At 58.4% G+C, this 10,204-nt stretch overlaps 1 protein-coding gene across 2 annotated transcripts in view; it reads left to right on the top strand.

The window, feature by feature from the left end:
• Nucleotides 1-9,836: 9,836 nt before the first annotated feature.
• The window catches only part of KIAA1671 (KIAA1671 ortholog), an 86,326-nt gene continuing 85,958 nt past the window's right edge, over nt 9,837-10,204 (top strand). For both annotated transcript variants that reach the window (XM_054219066.1, XM_054219067.1), the window contains exon 1: nt 9,837-9,982. The gene's annotated coding sequence lies outside the window, so the exon portion shown is untranslated. The remainder of the gene's footprint in view (nt 9,983-10,204) is intronic.

The following is a 10,204-nucleotide window of genomic DNA, read 5'->3' as shown; positions in this document are numbered from 1 at the left end:
CAGTCCCTGGTAAGACCCCGGAGAGGCAGCGCTGACGCCTTCAGAAAGGGTGCATCCGAGAGCGCCATGGGGTACCCAAAAATGCTGTTGTGTGGGGGAGCAGGGAGATGCTCAGGTGCTTTTGTCCTTGTCTTGGGGACGGAGGTGAAGGACCTGGACGGAGCAGGGGCAGAGCTGGTAGGTGAAACCCAGCTCTCCTCTGCCTGATCCAGGCACGCAGGGAGAAGAGAAACCTTCCTCTGCGGAGTCAGGACTGAGTCCTTTGGGCTGAAGCATGTGTGGGACGGGTGGTACCAGCCTTCACCTCTTCCGTTGCTCCCAGTGAAGGCCCAGGGGGGTCCTACCAGCGCTGCCCAGTGATGCCGCCTTCTTCCATTCTACCTGTCTGCTTCTGTGGTTATTTCTCTGGGAGCCCCCCGCAGAGTTGCCGAAACAGCTAAGGCTCAGGCTCAGCGTGTTTTTGAAGATGCGATTGAGATTTTAAAAGCCCTGTGAAGGCACAGAGGTAAATACGTGGCAGCATTTCTTTTTTTTTTTTTTTTTTTTTCTGAGATGTAAACTGAAGTGGGGATGGCAATGGCTGCAGAAGCCGGCTGAAGCACAGCCCTTGGAGGGATGCGTCTTGGAAAAACACTTCCGGAAAAAAAAAGTGTTGGATCCCCCCTGCCTCGCAGGGGTGAGGCTCCTGCGGTCCCGCGATACAACTTCTCCATCCAGTATAATCTGGGTGGTCTTCACGGGACTTCTGCTTCCCCCCTCAGAATACCTGCTCCTTGGTGCTAGAAAAACTGCTACTAATTTTTAATGGGCACTCAAAGCCACAGCAAAATAACTGGGGCTGCAACAACTTTGGTCTGGAAAATCTCTTCCCGTTGCCGAATGCATGTTGGTAAATGCTCACCGGTGTCGTTAATGAAACAGTAATTCCAGTGAAGTCGCACCAAGATGTTTCTGTGCTCTCTAAGCTGCTGACAAGGAACTTTTCCAAGCAGGAATCGGCGTGTGGCCTGAGATCTTCTAGAGCAGAATCTTTCGCTTGCCCTCCTCCCGCTTCCAGCACTTCTGGAGTGGGGAACGTGCTTTTATACAGATAATTCCGCGCAGCTCAGCCTGTTGTCAGCAAATTTGCTGAGGGTGCACTCAATCCCATTGTCCATGCTCCGAGTCTCTGCCCGTGTGGGTGATCCTGGGCTCCCTGTGGTGCTGGGGGTCGTGTGTGTCTTGTCCAGGCATCTCCTTTCCAAAATATCTCCATGCAGAGATGTGCCAGGAGCCGCACGTGAGCAGGGTGAGATGCTCCTCAGCATCCCGTTAGTCCCGGCAGATGGAGCCGGGGCAGAGCTGCTGCTCCTTCACCCCCAGAGGAATGGCGGGAGGCTCCTGGCTCTGCTTCCAGCCTCCCGGTTTTGCCAGCGTGACAACCTGCGCCGTGGTCATCCGGGCTCCTGTCCCAGCCCACGGGGCTGCAGTCTGCTCCGCTCGCTCGCCAGCCGAGTGACTCGTCTGGGGCCAGGGCCAAGTTTTACCAAGACCTTGAGAATCGCAGCATGTGGGATGGGGGAGCTGAGCCGAGCTGGGCCCGAGGGGGAGGCGGGAGTGCCGTGCTAATGAATTGGAGGGGTTGGAGAAGTGCTGGGACAGGCCCGCAGCGCGGCACCGGGCCAGCAGACGCTCCGCCACAGCCCAGCCCTGCTCCCCAGCTGGGGACCTGGGGCACGGAGTGGGCGGCAGCGTGGCCAGCCTGGGGGTGGGCAGGGGGGAACTGGGGGCTGCAACCGGGCTGGGGAGACACAACCCGGCGCTGGGAAACCACAGCTCTCCGCATCCCACCGCCCTGAGCTCGCTGGGGGCAGCTCTTCCCCACGATCGCCTTCTCTCAAGCCTGGACCCCGTGGCAGCTCCGCACACCCCCGGCCCCGTTCCTGGAGCCAGTCCTTCCTTCCGCGGGACGTGGAGAAGAGCTTTGCCCTGCAGAGCCGAGGGTCCCGGAGGCACGGAAGCAGCCAGGTGAGGAGCACGCACTGCAGGATCCCCATCAGCTGGAGGGTTGATATTAGAACTGCTTTTTGGAGGACATACGTATTTTCACATCGTTCAGAGCCCTCCTTTGCTCTTGTTGAGTCCCTCATTTTCCAGGGACCTGCTGTCACCTCTTCTCCCTTTTGCGCTTCTCCCCCCTTGCCCTGTTGCAGCGCTTGTTTTGATCGGCATCGTGGTCCTCGCCTTCTCCGACAGCATCTCTTGGCCTTCTTGGTCCAGCCAGCCGGTGGCCTTGCTGTCCCCCCCCAGGCAGTGACACCCCTCTGCCTCCGCTGCCTGCTGCTCCCAGCCTGCTGGTGCTGTCACCACCGCCCTCCCTCTCGCTGTGCCCCCCTGGTAGTGCGGAGAATTTAAACCGATGGCTGCTAAGGTGAAATAGAGCGCTTAAAGAGGAGAAAAAAGGCTGCCAATCGCTAGGCTGCGTGGAGTTGAGTGCGTTGCACTGACATACAGTGACAGGGTGGCAGAGGGCCCTGCTGCGAGGGCAGGTCCCGGCCGTGGGGCAGCCCAGAGCCAGGACACGGTGGTGATTTTTTATATCTGCGTGTGATCCTCCGCCAACGCAGACGGGGTGTGCAGAAGGCAAGGGATTGCTCTCTGAAACACTCCATAAAGTGACCTTGGGCTTGATCTCGTTAGCTTGCCTGCATATTTCCTGGATCTACCTCTAGACCTTTACACTGGTAGCGATATGACAGGCTGCGGTGCCTTTCTCCCTGCGGGTAACGGCAGTGACAAGTTTTTCATTAGAGAAAGCAAGGAGGGTGAGAGGAGAGCGGGAGGACGAGCTGCTCGTGGGTCCCTGCCTGCGCTCGGGGCTGGCACTTGTCATCCCTGGAGTTTCCAGAAGGTCTTTGGGTGCTCGCGGGGGCTTCCAGCGCTCCCCGGGGAGGGTGTCGTGCGGGGGAGCGGGGAAGAAGTGAACCCTGGCCCTGGGAGCACTTGGTGCCATCAGCCACCTTTTAACGATGTTGTGCTTGTCGGCTCCTGCGCTCGCGCCGGGAGGGAAGAACAGATTTGCATCCGCCTGAATGTCATGTTTTAAACAGCACCGACCGAGTTTAACTGCCTGTCTAGAAACGGGGTAGAACTAAAAGCAAGATTGGACGCTAGCTCCAGATTCCTGCCTCTACATACTTAGGAGAAGAGGCTTAATTAAATAAAACCTGGTATTTAATTAATCCTTAATATGTTTGCTTCTTGGGGCATGTTTGCTCTAATGGCACGGCACCAGTTTTTAGCGCTGGTTAATTGATTGCCAGGGAGCTCATGGTTAAGAACTTCAAAAGGCTGAGGAAGACACTCCCCAAACACACACAGTTTGCAAAACGTCAGGATGGGATTCAACCAGCCCTTGCGAATGTGTTAATTACCTGGTATTAATTGGCAATCTAATCACTAGAGGCCAGGTCCCCAACGTGCAAAAGCAGAAACGCTCCGCGTTGCTGGTGCGGAGAGACTGGCGAAAATCCCGCTGTTTAAATGGAGGAAAGTAAATGATCCTAAAAGTGAATTTCATTAATTTTTAACTCGGGATCCTTTCTCACAAGAGCAGATATCCTGAGGCTGTGCTTTGAAGTGCGTGTCGGTGCAGCCACTGGCATTTCCATCAGAATTGCCACCTCCGTACAGCAGAGAGGACAACAGCTTTCTATCCTGCGCGGGACGAAGAATTGCTCCCAACCTTGTGCACCGGGATGCAAACACGGGCACTTCAGGAGATGCTTCACCCTCAGCCGGTGTCGTCGGAGGGTGGCAGCTCCTCCGAGGGCGGGAGGGGTGGTGGCAGCCCCGGTATTTTCCCTGCTGCATGAGTCGGAGCCCTTGGGCTGCCTGTGCGAATGCGGCGGTGGCGGTGGCTGACAAACCAGTTTCACCTGGCACGTGCCCAGCGCAGCCCCAGGCGGTGGCTGTGTGACGGGGTGAGGGGACAGCCGAAGGGCTGTGCCGGTGATCCCGCCTTGTCCTAACACACCGTCCCCAACGTCGTGGCACATGGCACCTGTGCAGCGCCTCGGCCGTGGCCCTGGTGGCTGGGAAGGACCGGGCGTATTTATAGCACTGTTAACATGCATGAACGAACACGTTAAATCCCAGCACAAAGAAAGCACTTCTAGTCTAAACGCCGACTTCTGCTGCGGTCTGCTCTGCCCTGTTAGCACCTCTACCTGCGTCTGACTCCTTGAGGTGTTCTAACACGTATTTCCTTTTTCAAAGGAAAATAAAGCCGGTATACAAAGGCTTACCCACAACGGGGTGTAGCGATACCTGGGAAAATCCTTTTGTGCACCAGTATGGCGCGGTTTGCACAGGCACCACTGACGTACCCCGATGCCAGGGGAAGGTGCAGTAGCACAAACGGTGCCGACAGCCGTAGTCCCTACCCAGCCCCGCAGCATCGAGAGCCCGAGGGCTGTGCAATCAGGGACGGGCTTTGCTGGCCTGGGCTTTGGGGTCTCCTTTCACTCGATTTGAGTGCGGTGGCTGCCATGGAGCGATTCGTGCTACGGTGTTTCCAATGAGCTGAGGACAGACCTCACAGCCATGAAAAACAAGCTCTGATGCAGGAGACAAAGGAGCAGGGTTGTGTTAAGCCGTTTCTTAAGCACAAGGAAGTAGAGCCCTTTTTCCTGGAGCATTTCTCAGAAAGTGAAAGCGTTTCTGCGACACGTTCAGCAGCTGCGTTAGAATGACATGTAAGGGCTTCACGATATTTGTCGGAAAGCTCTCAACTAGGATAATGCACAAACCGAGATCATCTCTGCCGGCTTAGCCAGAAGCGTATTTTCTGAGTAGCTTCCCGGAGTTCAGCGAAGCTGTTCAGGAGCAAGACGCTGTTGTCACTGCGAGGGGGGCTCGGGGTTCAGCACACGGCCTCTGGTTTACTGACGGAGCCGGCCTTTGGGTGGACAAGTTTATTTGAGCTTTTATTAGTTCAGCAAATGGAACAAAGATACTTGCCTTTATCACTTTGACTAACAACGTGTTGTTGTTGGCTGAGTTACAGGAGCGCGAGCTGAAATCTGAGTCACTCTTCTGCTTGGGAAAACAAAAACAGACTCCCAGGAAATCTGCTTTCCTTTGTTCTCCCCACAGTCCCCCCCACGTCTGACCATGTGCCGCTCGCTGATAGCGCAGGGTGGGTCCCGCACCGGGATGGGTGCTGTGTTCTCGCCCAAACCAGCGGGGGCAAAACCGTCAAAGTTTATATAATTGACAAAAATTCCACACCCACTGATTTTTTTTTACTCTGCTGCAATAAAACCTCCACTGTAGTGCAATCTAACCACTCCTTCCTACTGAAGAGCATTATACATACAAATTTGATGCTCAATTATCCTTGTTTTTTTGTCGAGGATTTCTGGCTAAAGCTGCTTTCAGCAGCAGAGGTTTGACAACCTCTGCCTTGTTGAATTTCTCCTTTCTGGAGGAAGAAGTATTTTGTGGATACTGAAGGTATAATCCTGATCCTGCCCTGGCAGAGCTCAACCTTCGCAAGGACGCGAATGATGGCCAACAGGAGCTGGCTGACACTGGGCTGTGTGTTTTACAGACTCTTCCCTTTAAATCAGGACTCTCCCTTTTGCGTCCCTTCTCCCACCCCTGCTCCCGTTTAAATCAGGAGTGAAACTTGGAGGCAGGAGAGGAAGCGATGGCGGGGGTGGTGGCCAGTGGGGCTTTTATCAGGAGAGCTGCACCCGGGCTGTGGCCTCTGCTGCACTCTGGGCTGGGCACTTCGTGCCCTCTGTGTAGCTCTGCACTGATTTTCACAGTGGTTGAACATGAAGAGGTGGGAAAGGAGCTTTTAAGGACCCCTGGGGTGGTGGTGATGGGAAGTAGGAGGATTTTCTACTTTCCTTTTTGTAGATTATCTGTAGTTGGCAGTGGAGCACCTTCCTGCAGCACTTAATGCCTGAGATGTGCAGGTTCCTCCTGGGGCCTCATCTTGAACCTTCTGGCTTTCATGGGAGCACTTACTTTGCGAAGCGCTGCAGGACGGGACACTGAAAGTGTTTCACTGCTTAGGGCCAGAACATTTCAACCCATGCGGGCCTGAGAAGAGCAGATGCTTGTTCCCCAGATCCAGTGAAGTGGTTTTTGCATGCATCTCCACCTCTTTGAACAGGAGCAACTTGCTCAGCGGGAAGAGATGTAGATTGTTGATGGCTGGAAGACAGGAGGGAATCTTGCCATTGCATGCGGAGAAGTCGGGCAGAGCCTGGCTGCCATTACGGCAGAGGGGACGCGGGAGCAGACTTTGGTCCCCGTGGGGGCGGCGGGCCAGCGGTGACGGTGTTTGCCTGGGATCTCCCCACCCGCTCCTGCAGCCTGACCTCAGGTTTGCAGGAGCGTAACGCAGCAGTTTGGCAGCTGCCCCAGGTGGCATATGCAATTAACCCATTTCTCCACTATAGGGCACTGACAGACTATGCGAGAGGAACCAGATCGCCCGAGCGGCCCTGCCTGGACACACAACAATTGCTGGTATTCGCTGTTTCATGCAACTCTTAGTTTAATTCTGTAAAGGCCCCACCCTGGAAGTTAATCGTACGGTAGAAACAGTGGCGTTACCCATCTCAGAAGCAGAGCTGCTTGTAAACTCATACATCAGAGCCTTTTGTTGGTTTGACGGCAAAGAATGTTTGTGTTTAAAAAATGGAAACTTCTCATAGATAAGGGGGCTTCTCATTTTTTTCCTTCACTGTATATTGCTTGCATATCATCGCGCTGACAGTTCTGGCGAAATCATAAACCAAAGGTTCAAAGCTCAAATGTCTGCGCAAGATGGGTTTGGCAGTGTCTGTTTGCTATTGCCATCCACACCGCAGGGTGGAATTACAGCTCTAATTTATATACATGGGGGGGGATAGAACAGGACTCTGCATTTAACTCTGCCCCTAGATTGCGGTTAACTCTAGTCCAACGCTTGCTGATAAACACCGTGGGATCGTAGGCTCTCAGGGAGGGAGAGGGCATGACGGAAGAAACCCTTCCTGGAGCCAGGGCTGAATGTCGCGTGTTAGGTCCTGCGCTTGCCCGAGGGAGCCGCAGGGGTGGGGTGACGGTGGGATGGTGGTGGGATGATGGTGAGGTGGTGGTTCTCCTGCCTGGTGCCGGAGCTGGGGTGTGAGGGCTGAGCGTGGCGGCCGGTGGGGTACCCGGCTCCCTGCAGCAGCACTGCAGGTACCACAGTTCCCTGCTCCGTGCCGTTCCTGTTCCCACACGGTTGGGATATCCCCAGGGCAAGAGAGGCTGAGTGAGGGTGAGGATTCGGCCCCTCCAGCTTTGCACAGGAGCATCCTCAAGACCAGGCTGCTCTGCACCGATGCATCTACCCTGCAGCCCTGCAACCTCGCAGGTGCAGCTGCCGCCGCTGGCCTGCCGGGGCTTGAAGCATTGAGAGTTTTGGTGGCTGCTTTGAAGTTCCCAGGTCTCATCTCCTCGGGCGTTTGCAAAGGCACACGCTGAGGTTCCTCCTCAGACAGTGGGAAATGAGGCAGCAGCTTCTTGGGAACGCGTCTGCTCTCCTTGAAGTCACCCATTTGAATGCAGCCTCCCAGAGGCTACGTAGCCTCCGGAGCCTGGCTTGGCCAGTTCTCTCGTGTCTGGCTGCGTCGCTGCTTGTAGGTGTTTTTGTGGAGGATGCTGCCATTAGAGCGGCTCCTGAATAACTGATCAGACAATTTCATTCTTTCCCATTACCTGTGGAAAGCCCTGTGTGCTAGAGCAGGGGTTCCCAAGCCATGGGTGGAACAAGAACCACTTCAAAGAGGTGTAAGAAGCAGTAACAGCCTCTTTGCAGAAGGCACTGGTCTGAGCCATGGATCACCCTCTTCCGTACGGGCAGGTACCAGTCGCTGGCACCAGCCTGAGCCAGGGGACTGCTGGCACAGAGGGGACTTCTGCCAGGCTGGCGGGGAGGGCTGCTGGGGGGGCACGGGTGGACAAGGGGACGGGTTACCTCTTGGTTTCTGGAGAAGAGAAAGGCAAATGAATGGGAATTGGGATGCCTTTGTGTTTGCGTGTGTGGTGAAGATAAAAGGATCGCTAAGGTGGGGGAAAACACATATATTATCCCGATTTGGGAGCAAGGGGAGGGGGAGTCTGTGGGAAAGGGATCTTAATTTAAATGGGATGTGGGCGTACACAACAAGGGTGGGGACAGAGGAGGTGAGGCGCCGCTCGTTTCTTCGCGCAGCTGCTGCAGAGCTGGATGCTTTTGCTGCTGAAACCTTTCCGCTGGCCGCCATCCATGCACCTGCTGGGAGGCAGCTTCGGCGCTAAGGCACGCCAAGAGGTGTCACCTCCCTCGCGCGGCTCGGGAACGGGTCACGGGGAGATCAGCCCGCTGGCTTTGCTCAGGACCCCCGACGCCCGCAGAGGAGGTGAGATTTCAGCTGGCTCCCCGGGAGGGATGGTTAATGGCAGATTAGTAAATTCCCCGCCGACGGCAGGGGTGCGGGACCTGCTGCCTGACCTTTCGAGGGCCTGCTAAGAGCTGGGGTGAGGATGCGGGGCTGGCTTCTCCTGCATGGCCGCAGCGCTGGCCCTCCCGGCCACCCGCGGCCACACAAGCTGCGAGCCGGCCCTCCTCCCTCCCCAGGCCGCCTGGGCACTGCCCACCCGCCATGAGTCATCAGCCTCCCCCAGGGCCGACTTTGGACTCCTCTGTCACACGAAACCACACCTTTTGTCACCACGAAAAGCAGCATGGGGAGCGTTTGAATTATTACAACCGTGGCATGACCTCGGAGATGGCGGAGGGGCCGCTGAGGTGCCCCACGGGCACAGTCAGCGTCTCAGGCGCCATTCCTCGGGGAGGGGGGTGTCTGGCTGAGGAGAAATGCTCCCATCTGAGGAGAAATGCTCCCTGTCTGAGGAGGAATACTTCATGGCCTGAGGAGACATGTGTCCCCTCTGAGGAGGAGCGCTCCCTGGACTGGGCTCTCGTGCCTTCCGGGCTGCCATTTGAGAGCCCTGCAGAGGCTGCAGCCGCTGCTCTGGCAGGGAGGCTCTCACGGGGTCCCTCTCTGCAGCCCAAAGCGGACGGCCTGGACAATGGTGACAAAACATCTCACCCGGAAGGGCCACCACCAGCCCCGGGGTGTCCCCCACCCAGCGCCTGTCTAGGGAGGGCGGGAGGCCCAGGGAGGGCTGCGGGAAGCTGGGTGAAGGAACAGGGGATTGTGCTGTCCTTAGGGGAGGAGGAAGGGCAGCGGCAGAGCAGTGCGGAGGGGCGGCTGCCCTCATCCGGGCCCTCTCCCTCCGGGAACCGGGGAGGAGGTTATTGAAGGGGGGAGCAGATTAGCACCGCTGGCCGCTGGCCAGGGCCGGGACGCGAACCCGCGTCCTCCGCGCCGCCGGCGCCACGCCCGGGGCCAGCGGAGGGGCAGGTGGAGAGGGGGGCGGTGCCTCCGCTGAAGGGCTGCTGGGCGGGAGGCCCCGCCCCACCCCGGCGGAGCCGCGCGGTCGCCATGGCAACAGAGGCGCTTCCCCGCCGGGCCCGGGGCCGGGCTGGCTGCGCGCGCGCCCGCGGCCCGGCGGCTCCTGGCGCCGGGGCGAAGGGCCGGGCCCGGCGCCGCAGGGCCGGCGGCTCCCGCAAGCCCGGGACGCGGCGGGACCGGGGCGGAACCGCGGCGGAACCCTCCCTTCCTTCTCCCACCCGCTGCCCGCTCCCCCCGCCCAAGCAGCCCCTCGCCCCCGGGGAGCGCGGAGGGGGCGGCCCCCCGCTCCGCCCCGTCCCGCCCCGCCCCCGTGGTGGGGGTGTCCGGTCGTAGCCGGGCGCCGATCACCTCAGGCGGGCAGGCCGCTGGGCTCTGCCGTCCTCAAACTTCAGTTAGCAACTTCCCCCCCCACCTCCGCCCCCGCCCCGCGTTGCGGCGGGAGACGGCGCCGTCCCGCGTCGGTTCCCCTTGAGGGACGAGCCCGGTGCCTCGGTGGGGTAAGTGCCGGTGGTGGGCTCTGGTGAGGGGCGCGGAACAAAGGCGGCCCGGCCCGGTGAGGCACCGGGTGGGTCCGGTTCACTCAGCCTGAGGGGAGAGCCGCCCCGGTGCCTCCCCCCCCCCCCCCCCTTCTCCTTCTCCCCCTTCTGAGGCGAAGCCCTCGGAGCCGGCCCGGGGGAAGGAAGGGGGGGCCCGGGGCGGCGTTGCCCGTGGTGCCCCCA

Source organism: Rissa tridactyla, chromosome 13 (assembly GCF_028500815.1).
Source record: "Rissa tridactyla isolate bRisTri1 chromosome 13, bRisTri1.patW.cur.20221130, whole genome shotgun sequence".
In the NCBI taxonomy this organism is placed as follows: domain Eukaryota; kingdom Metazoa; phylum Chordata; class Aves; order Charadriiformes; family Laridae; genus Rissa; species Rissa tridactyla.
Note: the sequence above shows the minus strand (reverse complement) of the source record. Positions and strands in the feature narration are given on the sequence as shown.